The sequence below is a fragment of the Notolepis coatsorum genome (genome assembly GCF_963971535.1).
Source record: "Notolepis coatsorum genome assembly, chromosome: 16".
NCBI lineage: Eukaryota > Metazoa > Chordata > Actinopteri > Aulopiformes > Paralepididae > Notolepis > Notolepis coatsorum.
Window position 1 is genome coordinate 97,473,950 of NC_140180.1, and position 26,064 is coordinate 97,500,013.

Below are 26,064 nucleotides of genomic sequence, written 5' to 3' on the forward strand. Positions count from 1 at the left end.
GGGGCGCTGAGAGTCACACACAGCTAGTGGCAGGCACTGCAGGCAGAGAGCCTTGCTACCATAGATATATGATTGCTACTACTAGCCGAATGAAAATGTATCTGTTTCACCTAACACTATTGCTCCGTGATTATAGCCATCCATCTCTAAAGCTAACCACTATTTATAAAAGCCACAACCACGTTACCATATTTGTAATAATGTAAATCATTGTGTCGTTGTACATATTGTGTTTATAACGTTAGTAGCTAACATAGCTTAGCTTGGTAGCTATTGTGCTAACAACATATCCCGACATCCGGCTCGCTGGCTGGCATGAACGGCCGACCCAAAATGGTTCTCTCCTCTCTGTACACCCCGTCCCCACGGGTACCCTGCCAGGGGGCCCATGGACGCGACAACGGCGGCAGCCGTAGGGTGCTCGAGCCCGTAAAGGCTAGTGGTACACGATAGCTATGAGCTAACTAACGCTACAGGCTCAAACACCCTACGGCCGCCGCTGTTGTCGCGTCCACAAGCTCCTCCGCAGGACACCCGCGAGGACGGGGGCACACAAAGAGGAGAACAACCCGCAGGGACGGCGGAGCTATAGGCTAACGTCAGTGTAGTGGTCCCGACTGTAGCAGGGACGGCGGAGCTATAGGCTAACTGTGATGCACCGAGTGGGCCACCATTGATCTACATGCCCCGATCTCAAATGGTTCACGACAGTAGACATAATGCTAACGTTAGCCAGCGCCATATATCGAGTAGTACTATGACCCGGACGGGCAAGGCATACGTTTCCTGAAGTGACGTCACGGCCGTGCTAGCGTCTGATAAGCTTTTAGATTCGGCTCATTAATATGCACCTGTAGTGACGTCGGCGTTTGATAAGCTTTTTTGATTTGCGCGTGCATGTTATTCGTGCATGGACCTTTTTAACTCTTTTGGAGTGGCATTTCCGGTGTCAAATGAAAAAATAAATAAAAATGAAATTATATACCAATGATGTAAACTACCCATAATTGATCAGTAGGGTTTAACCTGGATGTTGGGCTTTAATGCTCTAAAAATAAAAGATATCCTTAAGGCCCTCCCATAGTCGAGCAGACTGTACACAGAGCAGACTCCGCGGAGGTCCGCGCGGACTCTTTGAGCTTTGATCTCAGCGGACGTCCGCGCGTCAGAAAATAGGAGCTTCGCACTTTGCACTCTGCTGTGGGTCTGCTTTGAGTCCGCGCGGACCTCCGCGGAGTCTGCTCTGTGTACAGTCTGCTCGACTATGGGAGGGCCTTCAAAGCGTTGGTTTTAGGACCTGGCAATTCAAGCTGCCCACTACTGGAACCTCTAGTGCAGTGGTTCCCAAACTGTGGTGCGCGCACCCCTTGTGGTGCGCGAGCGCCCTCTAGGTGGTGCGTGACATGAAAAGGCTAATGGTGGTAAAAAAATAAAATAAAAATAAAAAATTCACAATAAAATGTCATACAAATCTTAGTCAAACCTTTAGTATTATGGATATTAAACATGCTGGCAGAGTATTGTCGTGAACATTTTAATTAAATAAAGAAATTCCCTATCCATAGTCGCCGTGGGAAGAGATAAAATCTGTGCACGGAGACCAGCAACAATTTTTTCTAACAGAAACCCATTGGGGGGTGCGCGAGCTAGGTCGGGAGGTGACAGGGGGTGCACGGCCAAAAAAGTTTGGGAACCGCTGCTCTAGTGTAATGCTTGTGCACAGTATTACTAAAAACAATCTGATTATGTATAAAAACAGAGTTTTACTGCTCATGACCAACTTGAACAGCATAAGTATATTAAAAGACAATCTATTTTCAACGTTAAGCCAAGAGAGGCGGGCATGCATACGGCTCACATTAGACCTTAATGAGCAGCCAGTCAGAGCCTCGGATGGAGAGGGAGAGGGAGTTCCACAGGCTCGGGGCAGCTACAGATAAAGCTCGGTCTTCCAGTGTGGAACGCCTGGTGCAGGGGATGGTGAGGAGGTCGGAGTTAGAGGAGCGGAGGCCTCGTGCTGGAGTGTAGGGGTGGAGTAGGTCGGTCAGGTAGGAAGGGGCCAACCCATGCAGGGATTTGTAGGTGAGGAGGAGGATCTTGTAGGGGATTCAGTAGTTGATGGGGAGCCAGTGGAGTTTTTGCAGGGTAGGGGTGATGTGCTGCCAGGGTTTGGTGCGCGTGAGGACCCTCGCAGCTGAGTTTTGAACGTACTGTAAGCGATCCAGAACCTTCTTGGAGGCACCAAGAAGGATTCCGTTACAGTAATCGAGGCGGGAAGTGATGAAGGCATGAATGAGTGTTTGCGCTGAGGTGTCGGGAAAGTGAAGGGCAGAGGCAGGAAATGGTTCTGAGCTGTAAAAAGGCGGACCTGGTGACAGACTTGACGTGAGGGTGAAATGAGAGGGTTGAGTCCAGTATTACGTCCAGGTTTCTTACCTCCGTGGAGGGGCAGATGGAGTAGCCATCCACGGAGAGAACAAGGCGGTCAATCTTTTGGAGGAGGGCTGGGGAAGCTACAACTAGTCTTCTTGCTGTTGAGTTGGAGGAAGTTAGTGGCCATCCATGTTTTTATGTCCTGGAGGCAGGCAGTGAGGGAGGGGGGAGAGAGGGGAGCCGAGGGTTTGATGTGGAGGTAAAGATCTGTGTCATCTGCGTAGGAGTGGAAGTGGAGGTCATGTTGCTTATGATCTCACAGAGTGGGAGGAGGTAGATAGTAAAAATGAGCGGACCTAGCACAGAACCCTGGGGAACACCCTGTTTAACAGGTGCTGGAGCTGACCTGAAATGACGTACACTTGGGGCTAGGGGCTCCGAGCCCCACTTGCCATCAAATTGATGTGGTCTACTGTGAATGATACAACACCCTGAGCATGCAGACTTAGATTTTCCCACGTACAGTACACCTTGTGTAACGGATATGTGCCGCAATAGTGTGACTACGGCACATAGAAGTAAAACTCACTCCCCAGAGGCATCCAAACTGAGCTCTTAGAAGGGAATTCCTTTCTTGGCGCAGTGGTTTGCGATGCTGGCCCCGGTGCGGACGCCCGGGGCTCGACTCCCACTCAAGGCATGGTCGAAGTAGTGGCAGGTTCAGCATTGAACCGGCTACACTTGCATTGATAGGGGCTAGCCCCATTCGTGCTATTTTAGACCTAACGATCAGGAGAATGACGCCATCTGAAACAGCAAGGCAGAGAGATGACATGAACTAAAATACTAATACAATTTACTGTACTGCCTTGCACTATATAGTATTGTATATTAGTACACTGCACAGTATTGTATATTGTATGGTAACTACGTCTACGAACATTGTACATATGTCTAAACTGAACACTGTGACCTCTTTTTTTACTTCTAATTTTTAATATGTCTTTATTTCATACTTATCTTGTCATGCACAGTCTCTGGAGCGCAACAGTAAGAAGCATTTTGTACAAAAGTATTCTGTACTTCTGTATGACAACTATTAAAGAAACTTGAAACTTGAACTTGAAACTATATGCAATTCAGTAAAATGCTATATTCATACATAATACATTTGAGTAAATAATAGGCAAATCTTTCAGAATGAATAACATTTGTCTGCAGTTCTTTTTGGTGACACTAGATGGGGCTCTGCCCCTAATAACCAGTCACCACTGGCTAGGACACCAGGGAAGAGAGCCCCCCCCCCCCCCCCCCCCACCGGAACATCTTTATACAAAACTGGAAGGGGTGGGGGCCACAGGAATACACGAACATAGGGGTATGACATATTTGGGGACATATGGAAAGGTGGGGAAGGGTATGAAGGAATGGGGTGAGGGATGGGGGTAGGAAGGAAAGATGGGTAGATGGAGATCCTCAAAGGGAGGGGGGAAGGGGGTCTGATCTCCCACAGAGACATAAAGAAATAAAACTGGTTATGTACTACCGTTCAGTTGTAATTGTTCAATGTCCCTCATCAGGGGTGGTGGTGTGGTTCAGACAGTTCATAATTAATACAATCAAAAATACCAATAAAGGAGAGAAACAGATGTGCCAATATTAAATCAATTTCATGCTTTGAAGGCACCGTTGCATTGCCAAGGGATATTAGGTTAGAACATACATGTATCAATTTGATTATGTCTGATACACCCATCTTGTATTCCCCATTGTGTACCGTACAATAATTGTTGCCAGAAAGAGTCTGGTATAAACCATGCCCAATTCCGGTCTTCTATCTGAATACATAGAATTGTGTTTTTCTTTATTGTGTAAGAAATGTTACCTTTCAAAAGAGACCAGACTCATGCATGTGCTATAAGTATAAAGTATAATAAATCGCAAATTACTTTGGGTATTCAATTGTCAGGCATTTTATGCAAAATGTGGGGTAAGCTTAATGGGGTTAAACAGATACAGATAATGATGTATCTGCACACCCTTAACACATCCACCGCCAAACGCGGCTTACGACTGGTTTCAAGGTCATGCCACGGCGTACAACGTTATTGAGATCATATTTCATTTTTTCGCCATGGTATTCATAATTCCCTCACCCAGCCTCGGCTGAGACAGTGGGACTCGGCACAACCGTGCAACGCTTCAATACCGCCACCTGGTGGATGACCGGGCAAGTTACAACCGGAAATGGATCTCTGGTGATCTCTGTGCATCTGGGAAATGCGTCCGGCAGTCACATATTGTTGCGGGACTCTAGACATACATCCGTGTATATGGATCGCTGCCATAACTCAATAATCTGTATGATTTGGGCGTTTATTTCGCCCTACAAACCGGAAATGGATCTAGTCGATCGACGTCAAATAAGTGAGATCTTTTTCCTCCAGTCTGATCGGCGAACGGCAAGAGGACAGTAACGTTACTTTCACCGTGATTGTTTATTATTATTAATGCAAACTGCTCTGATCAATATATCACCCATACTACATAAAGCATTTACTGACGATCACGGAATTATAACGACCCCCCCCCCGTTCATCCGCGCATGATGAGTCATAACGTTTAGGATCGTATTCAGTTGGATTTTTCAATATAGCGTGTATCACGAATAAACTGCAATCGATAATCTATATTATGCGTTTAGGCCTATAACTAGCGTTCTAGGAATTACTGCAGAAAACGATAAAAACATATTTATATTCTAGACGGTATTTTCGTATGAATCTATGAATGAAAAAGTATAACGTTCCTACATCCTGAACGATAGATAATCGATGTTGAATGGGCCATAGTAATGTCAATTTAGCAATACAATGCAAAGAAGGTGAACATCTCCATAGGCTTAGAGTGGTGGCAGAGAGTGGTATGAGAGGGGCAAACTGCATGGCAGTTAATGTGTTAACAAACATAAATAAACACACACAGTTAAACCCAGATGTCACACTATTTCACCAGATAGAGTGACCCCTTGGGCGGCCATTTTCTCCTTGTCTGCTCAGGGTCAAAGCATATACGGTCAGCCTCCCCATCACTCACTCTCTCTCTCACACAAACACTCTCGCACACACACACACACCACAGTATTCATATTTGTCTTCCTTTATATTCCCCACAGTAAACAAGCCTAGTGCATGGAGCTAAACATCAATACACATATTGTCTGAATAGATATAGAATGGACATTCCTACACGGCAACACACCTCCAAGCAAGGTGTGATAAACAATAGCTTTTCTTTGACATGAAATGGAAAATAAGAATCAAACCATTGGGGACCTGCAGACACTTCGGTCTCCATTCATTATTCAATATCTAGACGTTTTACCCTGAGGGATGATCTACAATAAAGTGCTATTAAAAAAACTGAAAAGTATACTTACATTCTTCACGCTAGAACTCCCAAAACAACTAGCAACGTAAAAAAAATCATAGTTCAGCTGTAACTAGGTTCCACAAGTTTTCCGTCTAGTGTTTTTCCAACAAGGCTCTTTAGATTGCTGCTCGGAGTGCACATAGGGCGGCACGGTGGTCTCACAGCTAGAAGGTCCTGGGTTTGATTCCCGCTTGGGGACCAGGTTGCCGTGTTGCCAGTTACCCAGGTGGGGTATCTCCCGGGCCTTTCTGTATGGAGTTTGCATGTTCTCCCCATGCCCGCAAGGATTTCCCCTCCAGATAAGATAAACCCAATGGAAAAACATGCACAACAGATCGCTAACGTTGTCGCGTCCCTGACGAAGACGGACAGGAGCACTTGGATTGGTCCCCAGGCGCGGTGCACGCTGCAGCCCTTGTCTGCTCCCGGCTGCCCTTGGGGGGAATGACGACGGGATGGAAAGTGCAGAGAACATTTCGTCAGCGACTCAGTGCATGTATGTTCCTGTGGGTTGCCCATCTCATTTGTGTGTGTGTTAATCTTTATTTTTTTTAAACTTTTTCTCCTTATTTTCAATTTTTTTCTCCCATCCCAATTTCGCTGTTTCCAATTCTCCCCGCCCCTGTCTTGAACGTTGCTCGCATATGCCCCCCACAGGTCGGTCTTAGGGAGGATAGAAGCCTTGCATCACGTGTCTTCTCCGGTACACGAGGAGGCAGCCTGTCACAGCTTTTCACCTGCCAGCGCGGACTCTCATTGGCCAGGTGTAACACGTGGGAGGCTCACACTACCCCCGCCATTTCCTGTCTCTGCTGTGCAGGCGTCCCCCAATCGACCTGTAGGAGTCGCTGTCCACAACGTCCAGATTACCACCGTTCGACTTCCACCCGCTGACTCTGCCAATTGAGCCAGTATGACGGCCGGCCCAAGCCGGAGGCAACGCCGACAGCCGGATTTGAACCCGGTGTCTCTAGCGTTGGTGACGAGCGCAATGTCCGCTGCGCCACCCAGTTGCCATGTGTGTGTGTTAATCTGATGACAAATAAAGACTTCTACACATCACTCTTCGTGGCCGAGTTGGGTTCTGAACTAGTTGTTGAATTGTTGGCACGTTCGTCAGCTCCAGGAATCAGACCTAATGTAAATGTTTCACTCCGCTAAATGCAAGTTTCTCTTGTCCATCATGCAGCATTTTCAAGATTCAAGAGGTTTATTTATCACATACATACCAGGGCATACAGTGAAATGCGGGTGGTCATGCCCGCATCGATTGTGCAATAATTCAATAATAAAATAGACATAAAAATAGACATGCTAAATTCCTGAGAAGGCACTGGTTCCTATGTACACTACTAGGGGTGGGAATCACCAGTTTCATCACGATACGATACGATAGATTCTTTGGACAACGATACGATATTTTCCGATATCACAAAGTCTGCCACGATATGATACGATACGATTAGATTCAGGTGCGATCGATATGAGATGATATTATATGCCCATTTAACACAATCAGTAACATTTAAATAAACAAAAAAAAAGGCAATGGAAATATCATTTGACATTTTTTTTTTGAGCTCTTCCAGACATTTAAATGAAAAATCTATTGTTTTTAATACAAATAGACCTCCTGTTCACTGTTTTTGGTTAGTTTTTCTTTTTTTTTCTCGATATTAATATCCTATTCACTGTCAGAGCTGTATTTTGGCTGGAAAAGGCATATTGGGAGTCCGAAGGTGCAGTACCGGCCAGATCCTGGTAGTGGGGCTATCTCGAGAATGCAGTAACCCCCCTCCTTCCCAGTCCCTAGTGGACCTCTGCTGTTCTCTCTATATGGCTCTGATCAGCTTAGTTAGCTTACGCTAACGCAACGTTAATTTCGGTATTTAACGCGACGTGGGCATAAATGAATGGCGAGGATGCAAAGCATGTTAGATGCATTTGACCAGTTGTGGGGAAAAAAACAACAGGCACTTATTTCGGGTCGCAAAATAGGCGGACTCTGAAGCAATGCTGTCTAACGTTAACACTGCTACTGCATTGCTCACCAGGGGATTTTCAAAATAAGAGTATCGCAATATGAATCGATCTTTTTACATTGCATCGATCCTATTTGATAATTGATAATAGATCGATATATCGATCTGGATCGATGTATCATCCCACCCCTATACACTACTATACAATATACAATTTTAACTCTGTCATTATGCTATACTTACTATATCTAAACTATACTATACAAGAACCACATCTGTTATTTCCTTAAAGTGACTTTTATATTCCTCATTCCTTTAAAGTGAATTTTCCATTTAGTTTAAAGTGACCTTTTGTTACTCAGGGCTGAGTGTCTCCTGGTCCATCATGCAGGGCTGAGTGTCTCCTGGTCCATCATGCAGCATACTCAGGGCTGAGTGTCTCCTGGTCCATCATGCAGCGTACTCAGGGCTGAGTGTCTCTGGTCCATCATGGAGCGTACTCAGGGCTGAGTGTCTCTGGTCCATCATGGAGCGTACTCAGGGCTGAGTGTCTCTGGTCCATCATGGAGCGTACTCAGGGCTGAGTGTCTCTGGTCCATCATGCAGGGCTGAGTGTCTCCTGGTCCATCATGCAGGGCTGAGTGTCTCCTGGTCCATCATGCAGCGTACTCAGGGCTGAGTGTCTCCTGGTCCATCATGCAGCGTACTCAGGGCTGAGTGTCTCCTGGTCCATCATGCAGCGTACTCAGGGCTGAGTGTCTCTGGTCCATCATGGAGCGTACTCAGGGCTGAGTGTCTCCTGGTCCATCATGCAGCGTACTCAGGGCTGAGTGTCTCTGGTCCATCATGCAGCGTACTCAGGGCTGAGTGTCTCCTGGTCCATCATGCAGCGTACTCAGGGCTGAGTGTCTCTGGTCCATCATGCAGCGTACTCAGGGCTGAGTGTCTCTGGTCCATCATGCAGCGTACTCAGGGCTGAGTGTCTCCTGGTCCATCATGCAGCGTACTCAGGGCTGAGTGTCTCCTGGTCCATCATGCAGCGTACTCAGGGCTGAGTGTCTCCATCATGCAGCGTACTCAGGGCTGAGTGTCTCTGGTCCATCATGCAGCGTACTCAGGGCTGCTGTGTCTCCCGTCCATCATGCAGCGTACTCAGGGCTGAGTGTCTCTGGTCCATCATGGAGCGTACTCAGGGCTGCTGTGTCTCCCGTCCATCATGCAGCGTACTCAGGGCTGCTGTGTCTCCCGTCCATCATGCAGCGTACTCAGGGCTGAGTGTCTCCTGGTCCATCATGCAGCGTACTCAGGGCTGCGTGTCTCTGGTCCATCATGCAGCGTACTCAGGGCTGCTGTGTCTCCCGTCCATCATGCAGCGTACTCAGGGCTGCTGTGTCTCCCGTCCATCATGCAGCACAGGGACGTGCACAGGACTTTAGAGGGGCAGGTACTCAAAGGCTGAAAAGGGCACTGGGCCTGTGCGCGTGCAAGCCCGATTTTTTCACAATCTAATGTACATTTTCACAATCGAAAATCGAATGTTTTATTTTACAATTAATTCATTGATTTGGTGACAGCCCTAGTTCCTAGTAGACAGTGTTCGAGAGTAGTTTAAGTACATTTTGCAGTAGCATGCTGGTAGTTTATTTGGTGTTGTTTCAGCTATAGTGAGGAGCATGCGCGTTGCAATCAACTCAAATGAGTGGTATATTATCCAGTTGTATTGTATTTTTTTGGTATTACATTTCACTGTACATACTCCTTTATTGGTATTACATATGTAAAAAATAAAAAAGGGTACAGGGACAAAAAAATAAAGGACGACTTTTTCTAAATAGCTTTAGTTAACCAAGCTGTATTCATCTCGAGGGTAGCTTTGCTATAGTTCCACTTCTTCCAGAGTGAAGTACTTGGTAGCCTGCGAAGCACTGCGTTCAGTAGCTTCCCTAAACAAGAGTGTCCCCACAGACTATCACGAAGAAGGAAACAGAAGCGCTTAGCATTTTTCAGGAAATAACATGGTTTTGCAAGACATTTTCCTTTTTCTTTTTAGGTTAGGGTTAGGTGTGAAGTCTCCTGTAAGGTTAAGGTTAATAAGGTACATTTAGGTTCATAAAACAACCGTCCGAGGCAACATGGCATGAGAGCCTTGAGAGCTAATTAGAATGTAAACGCAAACACACTGCGTCACTGCCTGTGTGTGCGTCTGTGTGTGCGTGTGTGTGTGTGAATGAAGGATAATGTGACACCATGCTTCATGATAAACTGTTGGTGAATTGATATCTGTTTACTCAGCCAATGTACAGGCTAAACAAATGAGTTCATGTTTACTCAGCCAATGTACAGGCTAAACAAATGAGTTCATGTTTACTCAGCCAATGTACAGGCTAAACCACACGTTCATGTCAAGCCACAGTGTCTTGAATAATCTATAGAAAGGGATATTGTTACACACACGTTCTGGTTAACAAAAACAACATCCGGCGCAGTCATGAGCAGTCGCATTACAGAGAGCTCTCACCATCGATCCAAAACAACAAGGTTTTGTGCACATTTTCTCCTCCTCATAATATGGATTACGGATTTATACCTCAATTCATCAATGAAGCAACATCTAACAGAAGTGGAGAGAAGTGAAAACGGATTTAACGAGACCCACAGTGACTTCTACCTTCTCAATGGCTCTGAAAAGAAACATCTACACGTCGGAACGGCGGCTATACACACGCTACTAACAGCGAGCCCGGCACGTAAGAACTTACCCCCGAATGGCAGATTGGACCGTAGGACCATGATCATCCTGGTTCTACTACTTTCGGGAGACATTCATTTAAACCCAGGCCCGGTCTTGACCAGAACTCAGGCGAGAAGACTTGGTCTGGCAGCGCAAGAAGCGAAGGTGGTTTCCATCGCGACCAACAGCAACATCAACAACTCGACCCGTGGCAACATCCACTGCGCGGACGGCAACTGTTCCCCAATGACGCCGCAGCAGACGAGCACACGTGAGGCAGAGACGAGAGGAGGTGAACCGAGGGTCGAAACCATGACGACCAACTCGACGCGGGATTTAAACATCTCGACGCCCGATAGCCGGCTAGCTAGCAGAGCTAACAACGGAAACATCCAGGAACGAGTCCTTTGTTGTTCCAGCACGGCGCGGGACCCGACCCCCCCCCTCCCCCCTTCTTTGTTGTTCCAGCACGGAGCGGGACCCGACCCCCCCTCCCCCCTTCCCACCCTCAACAACAAAGCCCCCCAGCCCCACACAGAGGAACAGATCACAAACGAACAATACTTCGAACCTGCCAACATCAATGAAATAACCAACGCCAATGGACTGAACATTTTTCACATTAACATTAACAGCTTAAAAAACAAATTGGATGAAATCAAACAATTATTCATAAATGGTAAGGCAAACATACTGTGCTTCTCAGAAACTAAGCTTGACGATTCTGTAAAAGATCCAGAGATAGAGATTGAGAACTACTCAATAATTAGGAATGATAGGAACAAACATGGAGGTGGTGTCTGTATGTACATACACAAGGACACCAAATTCATCAACAGAAATGACCTGAATCATAAATCAATTGAAACTGTATGGGTGGAAATCCTATTCGAAAGGGCGAAATCCCTACTGGTTGGCACAGTCTACAGGCCGCCAGATCATAGTGAATTTTATGATACACTGGATGGGTGTTTAGCTGGAGTTGAGGATGTAGACAAAATTCTTATTGGAGACTGGAACACGGATATGCAACGAAAAGATGCACCCGTCTTCAAGTCATTCAGTAGGTTTTGTGATCTGCACGGCCTCAGCCAGCTAATCACCCAACCCACACGTGTATGTGAATCAACTCAGACTACCATTGACCTCATTCTGACCTCCGACAAGTCCAAGATCTCCAAGAAAGGGGTTATAGCATGCGGGTTAAGTGATCATTATATGATATTCTGTACCCGCAAAAAACTAAAACAAAAGGCTGGCTGCCACAAAACAGTCACATCTAGAGACCTCAAAACCTACTCTAGCGAGGCCTTTAACCTTGAACTGGAGAGCCTGGACTGGTCAGATGAACTCAATGGTACACTGGTTGAAGAAACATGGCTTGGTTTCAAAACCAAATTCTCAACAATACTAAACGACATGGCCCCCCTAAGAACCACCAGGGTAAAAAATCGCGCTGAGCCGTGGATGCACTCCGAAATACTGGCCGCTATGAAAACCAGAGACAAAAAATGCTCTGAGTTTCGTAAAAGTCAGTCAAAGCTTACTAAAAGCACGAGCAGTGAACTCCAAGCCCACGTGACTGAACTCAAACTAGAAAGAAACAGACTAAGAAACGACGTAAACTCCATGATCAAAACTGCAAAAAAGAATTTCATCAATGACAAAACTGAGGAAAACAAAAACAAACCACGTGAACTTTGGAAATTACTCAATAATCAACTAGGATGCAGTAAAAAACTTAAAACCAGATTCTCAAACATAAACATAAAAACGGACAACACGCTCAAGCTGGATGTAGCCAATTACTTAAACATTTTCTTCACAAACATAGCCACAACACTGGTAAACAAACTACCCTCCCACTCAGGGCTTTATGGGGTAGAACACATAGTAGCTTACTACAAAAACCTAGGGGTCCGCAAGGACGACTTCAAGCTGGAAATGGTAACAACAGATGAGGTACTCAATAAACTGAGCGCCCTCCAACCTAACAAGGCCACTGGCCATGACAACATCCCCTCCAAATTCCTCAGAGACTCAGCAGCCGCCATCACCCCAATCATCACACACATAATAAACCTCTCCATAAAACAGGGACACGTCCCCAAGGACTTCAAAATTGCGAGGGTGACCCCTCTGCACAAAAAGGGCAGCAAATTAGACCCAGGCAACTACCGCCCTGTTTCTATTCTCACCTCCATCTCGAAAGTCATGGAAAAAATAGTCTACGAACAGGTCGAAAAGTACCTAGCGGAAAAAAATCTAATCTACGAATTCCAATCTGGCTTCAGAACATCCCACTCCACTGACACATGCCTTCTCTATTTGAATGACCACATCAAACAAGAGGTGGACGCAGGCAAATACTGCGGCATGGTCATGCTGGACCTACAAAAGGCCTTTGACACGGTCAATCACTCCATTCTGATTGACAAGCTAAAAGCAATTGGTTTTGATAGTCTATCAGTGAGCTGGATGCAATCCTACCTTGAGGGGAGGGAACAGATGGTGGAGGTAAACGGTACCCTATCCCCCCCTCTCACAGTGAGCTGTGGTGTTCCACAAGGAAGCATACTAGGACCGCTACTGTTCCTAATTTATGCAAATGACATGTCGTCAGCTTGTGACTGCAACTTGTTCCTGTTTGCGGACGACTCAGCCCTGCTGGTCTCTGACAAGAACAAGTTACAGGTTGAAAAAACCCTCAGCTCGGAACTAGGCAGAATCTGCATATGGCTCGCTGATAACAAACTATCATTACACATGGGCAAAACAGAGTCCATTCTCTTCGGTTCAAATAACAAACTCAGCAAGACCGACGGCTTCTCAGTTACAGTGGGTGACAATATTGTCACAAGGAAAGATGAAATTACCTACCTGGGTTCCATCCTAGAGGCTAATCTCTCCTGTGACAAAATGGCATCCAATGTAATAAAAAAAGTCAACCAACGAACTCGATTCTTGTACCGGATCTCCTCTCTGGTAAACAAGAATACCCTGAAGACTCTGGCAGGAGCACTCATTCAGGGGTACTACGACTATGCTTGCACCTCATGGTACCAAAGCACCTCAAAGGCGCTAAAAACAAAATTACAAACATCTCAAAACAAACTGGTCAGACTACTGCTTGACCTTACTCCTAGAACCCACCTCACCCCTGCCCACTTTGACAACCTAGGATGGCTTAGAGTAGATGACAGAGTACAGCAACTTGCAATGGGCCTGGTCTACAAGATACACTACACGACCAAGGTACCCATGTACATGGCAAAATACTTCCCAAAGGTCAGTGAATACCACGATCACAACACCAGAGGGAGCTCCACAAATCATGTTAAACCCAGATTCGGCTCAAATAAGGGACTAAACACGTTTCGCAATTATGCCACATCAATGTGGAACGCCCTACCCAAAGCTGTAAAGGAATGTGGATCACTACCCACTTTCAAAACCTCTCTCAAGAGACACCTACGGGAGACTGCAATTCAACACTGGCCCCTGTAAATATCCTAACCCAACCCCCTCCAATGTACAGTCATTTACCTAGTATGGTTTTGTCAATAGTCCAATGTACAATTTTGTTTGTTTGTACAGAGTCTCCCCCCCCTCAATGTACAGTTTTGCTTGTTTATACAGTGTGCCCCCCCCCCCCCCCCCCCAACCACCTCCAATGTAAATTACCCAGTATGGTTGTCAATATCCCAGTGTACCCAACCCCCCCCACCCAACCTCCTCCAATGTACAGTTTCTACGTCAAATGTATATACTCCCTTTTCTTGACTCCTTCTGTATCACAAACAGTACTGTATTTGCAAATCTGGTATGTCATAAATGTATAGATGTAGCAGTACTGACTATCTGTATGTCATGTATGTCATATATGTCCTGATGAATTGAAAATGGGGGACCCTGGTGTAAACAAGACGAAAGTCTTTCTCTGGTCTGCATCCCCTTAACAATTGTGTGTATTGAGCTGTACTGTATTGTACCCATTCTGCAATCTGTTAATAAAGTTTTCAATCAATCAATCAATCAAACCGTCTGTAGTGTGATAGTAAAGGGTTAACCTTCTGTAGTGTGGTAGTGAAAGGGTTAAATAGACGATACAAATGTTTGCACGCGAGTGTGCATGTGCGCAAAAGCATACACGTGCAGGATGTGTGTGGCTTTACATTCTAATGAGCTTTCATGCATAGTTTACACATAAACACACATCCTGGCTGTCCACACACACAGTACATTCCCACACAACGCCTTACATCTCTATACAGTTTGTCTGCCAAGACAGCTGAAGAAGGACCATGTCGGATCAGAATGTTAATCCATTCCTATAGATCAGAATGTTAATCCATCGCAATAGATTATCCAGACATCACAAAAACACACCACATCACATTTTGTTATTCTCCCTTTGAGGCTAAATAGAATTTTCTAGCAGGTTAAATTGTACAGAAGTAGAAAGATCACTGAAATTGAATGAGTTAATCCAACAGAGAGCAGACACTGGCATTACCACCATGGCCACCAGTAGAGGGGACTGTGAGGTGCCTTTTCGGTATACTACCTTTGGTAACTACTGGAATAGCCTACCAGTTGTGATTAGAGAGTGCCCTACATATCCCATGTTCAAGACCCATCTTAAACTGCATTTGTACAGTGAACCAGAACTGAGATAATTTTTTATCTGATTTTGTTTATGTAACTTGTTTCTTGCTTTTATTATTATGATTTTGATTTGAAATATTTATTTCGAACATGCAATGAATACAAACAAACAACAAAAGCAAAACACAACTCAATCTACATGTTCGAAAAGGAGTAGGAAGAAGTATACACTTATTTAATCCTACCCCTTTTCCACTACTCAAATGAGTGTACTATTTTAAAACAATTATTGATTGTCACAATGCTTTTACCTTATTAAGCAGGCTAATTATTTGAATGGTTTTTTGCCGTCTCCTGCTTAGGAACTACGGGTGTAAATGAGCATTTCTGCTACAATCCGGCATGTTTATATTTTGTATTTTTTGTGCTTGATGTTCATTAACACTTTGATCGCCATGGTTAAATTCATAATTTACCATCCCTCGCCATCTCTATTTGTCTATGGAGAAGTTCCCCTTCTTTGCAGGGCTATAACTTTTTAAATTGTATTGCTAAATTGACATTATTATGGCCCATTCAATGTCCTATATCTATTGTTCAGGGTGTAGCAACGTTATACTTTTTCATTCACATATTCATACTAAAATACGGTCTAAAGTATAAGTATGTTTTTATCGTTTTCTGCAGCTTTCTCCAGAACTTGATTTATAGCCCTAAATGCATTATATTGATGATCAAATACAGTTTGGTAGGAATCTGTGCGAGATAAAAAATTTCAACTGGATGTGCTTCTAGGAGTTACTACGTATGATCTGATGTTGACCGGATGGGCGGGGGGTAGTTTATAATTCCGTGGGCAACGTTATATCATGTGGGTGATATGATCATCAGAGCAGTTAGTAAAGAACACGTTGGAAAATAACGCTGGATCTTACCGTATCTTCCTCGCGCCGTTGGGCGATGAGCGTGGAGCAGAGATATTCATATTATGGGATGTAGAAATACCCGATCCATTTCCAGGTTGTATAATAGTATATACGTCCAAATCATGTTGTTTGTCGAGTTATTTGCAACCGATCGACATCCATTGTGTCAAGATGGAGTCCTGCTAATGATAGCGAGTGCCCGGACGAAATATGGGTGAGCACCACTTCATCCACATGACTTCCTGTTGGGCGATCTGCCGATCGGCCACCAGATGGCGCTCTTGAACCGTTAGAGAGTTGAGTGGAGCTCAGCAGTATATCTCAGGTCCCCGGGGGAGAAATATGATTTCGATCACATATTTTTGAAATATTGATATCAAAGACGTGTTACGGCGTCTTCGGCAGAATGAGCATGGCGGGGAATGACGAGTTACGGCGTTTCCGGCGATTAAAGTGTTAACATGTGCTGTCCCTATCAAATAAAGTAAACTACAAATGTGTGGTAGCGTTACCTTGTGGGCTCTAGCTGAATATATTTTCGTAGAGTGGAAAGGATGGTGCCATGTTTATAGATATCCTACATGCTAGTTTACCCGCAAAGGGGGTCAATCAAATAAAAATGTATTTGTAAAGCCCCAAATCACAAGGTAATGCGCCCATGGGCTGTACAAGTCTTCTTTAAAACAAGTCAAGAAGAAACATCACAATAAATCAAGAACAAAAATCCAAAAATGCAACACTCCCAGACATTAAACCTGGTAGATGAGGTTAGATTATGGTAGATGGGCCTCTTTCGCTGATATTTTGAAGGGAAGAGATACTGCAATATTGTATATCCACAGGTTATCAGGATGAATGTATGCCAACTCCATGTTTATTTAGACTAACGTTAGTGTCGCCGGTCGAGAAAATCGACCTGGACTAGTCTCCACAGGTTCCCAACACAGTAACACAGCAGGACAACAGATGAAGATGTTAAGAGGTACATTTAACACAGTGCAAACACAGTACAGACAGTTGCATTGCCAAAATGGCTAAATGTGCAGAGTTATTTAACGGCAAACTGGCCACATGTGGCCTACTTGTTATAGTGAGCCACACTCTGTTGATAAGAAATCACTGGGCTAAACATGCACTGGCAGCAGAATGCCAAAACAATGCCTGCTGCTACAGCCACAAAATAGCGTCCCCGCCACACGAGTGGACCACCGTGTGAAGCAAGCAAGCAGACAATAGGGACACAGGGAAAACACTAGGAACTAAAACAACCCAAAATAACCTACCGAGCCAAAGACAAAATAAAATACAATGCCGCTGCCCTGGGGGTGTAGAGCACAGCCAACGTGGTATTGTTGAGCCAACGATACACACAGGGCAGAAAGCCAAACAACTGGGGTGCATCCATGAAAAATCTCTGACGTCTGGTCAGTCGATACACTTAATGGAGAGGAAAACCTTTATCGGGGACTTGTGGTTCTCAGTTTAACATCCAACCATATACATGCGAGTTAACAAGAGGCAGCTTATCTGGGGGGTGATGGTGCGTCCAAGGGCCCCCGGGTGAGTGGAGGTGAGGAGGTGGGGTATACAGCTGTCAGATAGTTCTGCTCCTGTGAGTGGCCAGGTTGTCTTTACTGAAGGCTCCCGTTACAAAGCCCAGGTGTGTCCCTATTACCACATCATGCACCTATATGGGAGGGCTGGGGGAGGAGCCTGGGAGCTTGGTTGGCAGCCAATCCCCAGGTCCTCTCCCGACGAGGTCAGTTGTTGACAGCTGTGCCTAATCATGTATCAATTAGTCAATAGTGTCCAATGTGCAGGCACAGCTTGGGGAGAAACACACCAGAAGTGTTTACAAAACAAAGTAATCCTCAGACATTATATCCAAACGTCATTTATATTCCAGGTTTAGTTGCCACAATAATCCATATCAGTACAAAAGTGGTATTCCACATGATATCAACCCAAAAAATGCACATCAAAATATTTAAAGGTGCTATAGATAACATTTTGACATAAAGCAATAATTTTAAATATATATAAATCAAATAAAAAAAAGACAGCCACAGAGCTTTTAGAAAAGTGTGGAGTAAAAGTATTTATCCCTTTCATTAACTCTTTCACGGCCATACCCGAGTATAGTCGGGTTATCTCGCCAATGGTTGAGCGCCAGACACCTGAGTATACTCTGGTTTTGATCCTTTGATCTTTTCCTTTGGTCCGCGTTATATACGGTCACCCGGAGCCATCTATGTGTCTATGATTCATCTACCTACAGTACATTGGAATTGCCTTTTTTACCTTTTGAACTCGGAAATCACACAGAAATGGGTCAGGAGAGGCAATGAATGAAATGGACTATCGAGACTCGCTCTGAGGCGGAGACGCTCCTGCAAAGCAATCGCTAGCAGATTTGCTCACCTCAAAACCTATAGTGTCCCGTAAACACGTGTAATTACATATAAACGAGTAATCGCGATCGCCGGGATCATTGGAATTATTCTTTTTGGAGCACCTCCTGGCTAAGGTAAGGACCCCTATGTCTATTTTACCGAACCTGAAACATGTTCCTGTAACGATCACAGTGGGTTTCTTTACCGACATAAACCAAGCTTCTTCTAACGATCGGATTTTTCGGGTAAGACTACCCCCCCCCCCCCCCCCCCCTTGAAGATTTTGTGAAGGTACATATGTACATGTTATATACCTTTGATTTGGGAGTATTCAGGGCTTCAGGGAATCAACCAGAACGATTCGGGCTTATTGCATATAATGCGTCCTATCTCGCCGATCTATGGGGAAAGACTGGATTATTCCAGAAATGGGGCCCTGTTTAGCGTGTAGCATGTAACAAACTACATTGTGTAGAAATTTGCTGATTAGGCAGTAATGGACTATGAACAATGCCTGTCAAATGAGCCATACTATTGTCTCTATAGCTATAATACAGAACACACGATGGGTCTGCAAACATAATGACCACTAAAATGGTCATTAACGCTGGCCCGAAACGCAGATGGCGAAAGCTAGTGGCCGTGAATGAGTTAATGAATTTTTTATTATAATTAATGAATGTAGTTGTTTACATGTTGCATGCATGTTTCGCCTCCCTACTTCCCATTCCCCCACATGGAATGCACCTGATTGGATAAATGGCTTGATGGTGCTCTAGTGCGACATCTAGTGGCTGAATTAAATCTATAGCACCTTTAAACAGGGAAGGCTCAATATGGGGAGCACCGTCCTGTCAACCTGACGTTAGCAAGCTGTCATTAACCATCTAAACTAGCGAGATAATACAGCTAACATGAGTCAACTTACGGTTAGCAATGCAGTGTCTCATATGTTATTATTACATTGTTGTATTTATCAGATGCACACAAACAAATCTATTAAATTATCTCTGAATATCGGTCACTGAAAAATACATGTTTGTCGACCAGTAATTAAAATATTACTTTTACTAATATTACACAAGTAGAAGTACTGCTACTTATTTTACTCAAATAAAAATAAGCAAACTAGACAAAGACAAATAGAAAGAAAAAAATACTGAAGAAACGTATTGTGTTTTACAGTGTATTTGTGATGTTGCAGATTGAAATTCAGCACATCATACCCTGTGCCTGGGTTACTGCAATGCTCTTCATGCTGGCATTGATCAAGCATCACTCCGCCGCCTACAGCTCGTCCAAAATGCCCGACTCCTCACCAGCACAAAATAGCGTGAGCACATCACCCCAGTCCTGGCCTCACATCACCGTCCGTCACTGCATTGATTTTAAACTACTTTTAACTGTTTTTAAATCCCTAAATGGCCTGGCCCCACAGGACCTGACCGAGCCACTGCGTCTCCACACCCCATCCAGAGCCCTAAGTTCAGCCGACCAACTGCTGCTAAATGTACCCAGGTCTAGGCTCAAAACCAGAGGGGACAGAGCCTTTTCCATAGTCGCCCCTAAACTGTGGAACAGCCTCCACATCAGGTCAGCCCAGATCCTGGAGGCCTTTAAGTCCCGGCTAAAGACTCATCTCGTTTCCCTGGAGGTCTTTAAGTCCCGGCTAAAGACTCATCTCTTCTCCCTGGAGGTCTTTAAGTCCCGGCTAAAGACTCATCTCTTCTCCCTGGAGGTCTTTAAGTCCCGGCTAAAGACTCATCTCTTCCCCCTGGAGGTCTTTAAGTCCCGGCTAAAGACTCATCTCTTCTCCCTGGAGGTATTTAAGTCCCGGCTAAAGACTCATCTCTTCTCCCTGGAGGTCTTTAAGTTCCGGCTAAAGACGCATCTCTTCTCCCTGGAGGTCTTTAAGTCCCGGCTAAAGACTCATCTCTTCCCCCTGGCCTTTGACCAGAACTGAGCCCGCCTCCTAGGCCGCTACCTTTAGTCCCTTTATGCCGTATTTCTGTAATCTGCTGTAATCTTTATTTTATCTTTCTTTTTTATTTCTATCTGAACCCTGCAAGTATTTGTATTTGCACTTTAACAATTATGTTTATGTATTCTTTGCTCTATGCTTTTACCTGTGAAGCACTTTGGTACACCGTCACAACTGTTGTAAATGTGCTATATAAATAGTCGATTATGATGATGATTATGTGCCACATCACCCCGACCCTCTCTGTCTCTCTCCAGACAGACCAGTGCACCGGTGCTTTACAGGGTTTGCTCACTGAAGGGAAGTGTGTTCTCCAGACGTCGCAGCTGTGTGTGTGTGTGTGTGTGTGTGTGTGTGTGTGTGTGTGTGTGTGTGTGTGTGTGTGTGTGTGTGTGTGTGTGTGTGTGTGTGTGTGTGTGTGTGTGTGTGTGTGTGTGTGTGTGTGTGTGTGTGTGTGTGCACATGATGAATGTGGCGACGAGGCCTCGCCAGCAGGGTGGCGGGAGGAAGCGATCGAGCGAACGCACTTATGTGTGAACACAAGAAGACAAACCCGTCAGGGGGCAGGACAAATCTGGATGGGGGTGAAGTGGATGAATAACGATCTCCCCTCCCTCGATACCCCGCCGCTTGACGTGCCCTTGAGCAAGACACTTAACCCCCGACTGCTCCAGTGGAGCCGCTCAGTGGCCCGCCGGTGTCAGACTGCGGTTGCACCGGGCAGTGTGGGAACTGTACGAGTGTGAAACAGGATGTTGCAGCCAGTGTTGTAGTCGAGTAGCTAAATCTCGAGTCCCCAGTGTTTGAGTCAGAGTTCAAGTCTGAGTCACCAAAGAAGAGCCCAAGTCGAGTCCGAGTCGAGTCCCCATTAGCCTAGTCCGAGTCCGAGTCATCAAGGTTGAGTCAAAGAGCTGACATACAAAAAAGATCTACATTAAACATAAATGACACAGCGGTCACTGTTTCAAAGAGTTTATTTACTTTGTGACACAATAGCCAAACAAATGCACTAGCCATCAATATCTTATGACAAATGATTAGGACCTATTACAAAAAAATTATAAAATAAATAACTATATTTATCAATTAACAAGTCAGAGCGGACAGTGCCGGTTAGCCTTCGGGAGAGGTGTTAGTTGGACAATGCCTAGGCCCTAGGCTAACCGGCACTGTCCGCTTCCATGCATTGTGCTAAGCTAGGTTAACGTGCAGCCAAATAGCTTTCTTCTGAATGCACAGAGAGGAAACTGGTATCTATCTTCTTGTCTCTTTCTGGAGAAGATGATAAGCTAAATTTCCCAAAATGTTGGCTGGTTCCTATAAGATACAGCTATATGTGGTGATCGATGCATCAAGCCTGCTCGTTAGTCGATCAGCCTCTAACTGATTGGAGTGCAGGCTTATTTCTTCTTGATGACACAAACTTGCTGAATAAGCAGACAACCAAGTAGATACTCAGAACCTAAGTAGCCTATCTGCTCTGAAATGAAAACTGCTCGGAGATCATTAATGGCAGCCCGAGGCGCGATGCGGCTCCCCATGGTTTGATTATTTCCCGCTCAGCGCAGCCCAGGAGCATTGAATATCCATTCTATACATTATCCTATTAATATGGATCCAAACTGCAGCGGCTGCTTTCTTTGTAGCAGAACAGCGGCTCGTCTTTTGGGACGAGGAGACGCAGCGATGATGACGGGTGGTCCTGGATGTCAGCATGCAGAGGGGAGAGAAGATTATGTCGAATGGGGAAACGGCAGTGTGCAGACCGGCCACATGCCTTCACATCTTCTCACGGTAGAGGGCCCGAGCTGTAGAACGTGATGACACGGAGATGCACGGGTGTGTGACGGAATGCATCTCCCTGTCCTACCGCCTTCCGGTGGTTATAGGGATTTTATCAAACGGTGGTCTTTTACGTCCTATGAGCAGTTAGCTAGGGGGTACAAATCTGTGTCAGAATTAACCTTCCCACATTATGGAGGCTCTTGGCCGTGTCAAACGTTATTGATCCAGGCCAACTAGCCTAATGGTAGTGGAGTCGCCAGACCTTTGTTAGGGGCACTCAAACACATATTATAATAATATCATATTTTATACTTATAATTTCTGCAAACACAAAACATCTTAGGCCATGTTTAGACGGAGAGAATCTGAACAGAAACCGCAAAAGTCGTCTTGCGGTCTCACTTTTAATGTTGCGTTTAGACTAGTGTTTTGGGATGGAATTCTGCGTGCAGACGAGGCTGTAAAAGTGTAGTCGACTCGAGACAACAGAGCCCTGCAGTCACGTGATTGGCGCAGATGTCACATGACCAGAAACGTCAGTGGCCAATCAGATCGCGCAAACCGAACACGGAAGTGCAACTCTGTTAGGGAAAATAGTCACGCAACCCATACGCTACACTGTCTCAGGTCGTTGAGACAACCAGGCGTGCTGTGAAGACCTGCCCTACTCTGCCTCTGATTCGCAGACTGTGGGTGGGGGAATATGATTGGACCAAAGCAGAGTCACACAGACAGTGGCTCCAGTCACTAATAGTTGCGATAGCCACTGGACTGATTCTTGTGTATTTAAAAGTACTGCCAATGTGGTGATCTCCGTGGATAGAATCAGACATGCTTGTTCGCTTTGTTTACGCTTCTAGGCTACTGGCGCATGCCTGTGATGTAAGCTGTACGCGACGAGAGCCTTGACAACCCTTTCATCATAGTTTTATGCGGTTTGACTGTTCAGATGATAGCGCGAAGGTGTATCGTTTCTAGGATTTCCACCCAGGAAGGTGGTCTCACTTTTTGGCGGATTCTCCCCGCAAAAACGCGTTGCCGTATAAACAAAAGGCACATCCGAAAAAAATTAAATCCGGATCCACCTGCTAGCGTTTCCGTCTAAACATGGCCTTAGTCCCATTAACTGACTTCCACAGGCAAACTAAGGAGTCCATAGGTACCAAGCAGGTCATGCTAGCTTGTCTGGAAGGGGGCTAAATAACGCTCCACAGTAAGGCAACATGTTCCATTGTGACCCTCTAGGGATAATCAATAATCACAGCCTCATGGAACCTTTCTTACCACCCAGAGGTCATACTGTGTTTCATAGCTGTGAGCTTTAACCCCCCCCCCCCCCCCCCCCCTGTGCCTTGGGTCTCTCTCTCTCTCTCTCTCTCTCTCTCTCTCTCTCTCTCATCTCTCTCTCTCTCTCTCTCTCTCGTCTCTCTCCTCCTCTCTCTCTCTCTCTCCTCCCTCTCTCTCTCCTCTCTCTCTCTCTCTCATTCTCTCCTCTCTCTCTCTCTCTCCTCTCTCTCTCCTCTCTCTCTCTCTCTCTCTCTCTCTCTCTCTCTCCTCTCTCTCTCTCTCTCTCTGTCATGGTGACTGTGTGTGTTGGGTCTTATATTTGTGTTCAATAATAACAGCCCAGGTTTACTAGGGGTGGGTAGCATGTGTGTTCAAGCCTTTTCCTCTCCTGTTTTCGGCTTAGTTAGGAGGTTAGCCCACCCTGAAGATACAACATATTCGGTACCCTTGTTGCTAGTATTTCTGAGCCTGGGTTTCCTCTAGGCTGGGCCGTGACACTTTACAATCACAAACTAGAGACCTGGGCCATTCAGAGAGAGGATATATCAAAGTATCTAAGTATACTGAAGCATAGAAGGGGGTGGGGGGTGAATCATTTAAATAGGTGAGATTCAAATCATGTTTATTGCCTATTAATAGCACAACATACAAGATTGTCATACAGTGTTGAGGAGCATCTTACATGATTACTTAGGGGTCCCAGCTTTCCAATGGTGTTTACACTTGTGGCACCTGTCATGCACCTCCATGCCTCCAGGCTTCTCATCTTCTATAACTCCTTGGTTTCTCTCAACTCTATCCCAACCTAGCTACTCTCTCTCTCTCCTAAGTACAGGTTGGGTGTGCAAGTGTGTGAAGACCGGAGGAACAGCTGATTGACATCTACCGGCTGATTGCTCTACCTATTAGACCCGGCTCAGATGCCATGAGGCTGCCAGATCGTAGTTCCTTATTTCCAGTCAGTCCGTATTCTCGTGCCTTGTTCTCTTGTCAGTTCGTGTTCTACTTTGCTTTACCTAACATTTCTTGTCCTCCTTTGCTCACAGTTTGTTCCTGGCTCCACACCCTGTTCCCACGTCTTGGATCCCTGTGTATGACCTCCGCCTGCCTGACCACTCTCTCCGTGAACATCCCTGGACAGTTGAGAACCCGCTCCCGGCTACGACCCCCCGCTCATCTGACTACCACTGCACCCGCTCACTCCCCTGGACTGCCTAGTGACCGGGTTCCATTACTCTTCTTTTCTAATTAAATGCACCCGTCATTTGGGTTTTACTCGGATTCCACATCGTCTCTGCATGTTTGTGTCTGCATCTGTGTTCTGGCTTAGTTAAACCGTTACAGTACTGGCTGCGGGGCCTTGGAACCACATTGAATACTGTTGTAACTTAATAGGCCAGGTTAATGATTATGAGTTATATTTCATATAATAACGATTATTGTTTACATTTGAAGAAGAAGAGTGTTTGTTTATTATAGTCAGAGATACTATTATTTACATTAGTGCCCACGTTAGTAGAAATACAAGTCCCAGAATGCCTTGCGCCTGTTAACCAGCTGTGTCCTTTTAGGGTGATTGAGTTGCCGACTGCAGAGAGCGTTTTTTTGTGAATGAAACTGAGGATAAGAATGTATCATGTGCCGAAAGCTTTTATCGTATTGGAACCCGTCGTATTGGACAATCTATTATTTTGGGAAAGTAGTTTATTCTACAAATACGTCTTAGGGCTTAACCCCCCATGTGCACACACACACACACACACACACACACACACACACACACACCCACACACACACACACACACACACACACACACACACACACACACACACACACACACACACACACACACAACACACACACACACACACACTTACATCTCAATACAGCTTGATTTGACTCCTGCATTTGATGTCTTCATACTGTACATGTGATGTTTCCTCTACCTACCACACACACACACTTACAGTACATCTCAATACATGCACACATGCACACACGCACAGCATTTCCTAAATCTCCTTGCAGCGTGATGTCTTCATTACAATGCCTCTACTGCCGAGTGAGAGATAAGAGATTCATCTAAATCCATTCCCATAGATTAGCCCTTGTGCTGTGCAGAAATATGTCACAATCCCTCCTTCAGTCTCTCTCTAGTCATTCTCCGCACAGAGATTTGTTCCAGTCAAATCCACTAAGACGCCACTGTGGCTCAGTGGCACGAGATGTGAACCACGTATTTGCGATGTCGCAAGTTCAAATCCGGATCACAACCTTTGACGTGTGTTGTCAAATTGTCTCTCTCTTCCCGTCTCCCTATAGGCCATGTTTCCTGTCACTCTATGGATCAGACGCAGAATCACTCCATTCACCAGTGTGGGTGGGTGTCCATTAGAATGTCATATTGTCTATAAGGTAGAGATACATTTCCCAGCTAATGGGACAATAAAGTGACTTTGGACTTGACTCTTGATATGGTGGTCTGGTCAGGTAGGATCCTACTGGGTATATATCTATAAGGTAGAGCTATGGTGGTCTGGTCAGGTAAGATCCTACTGGAATTAT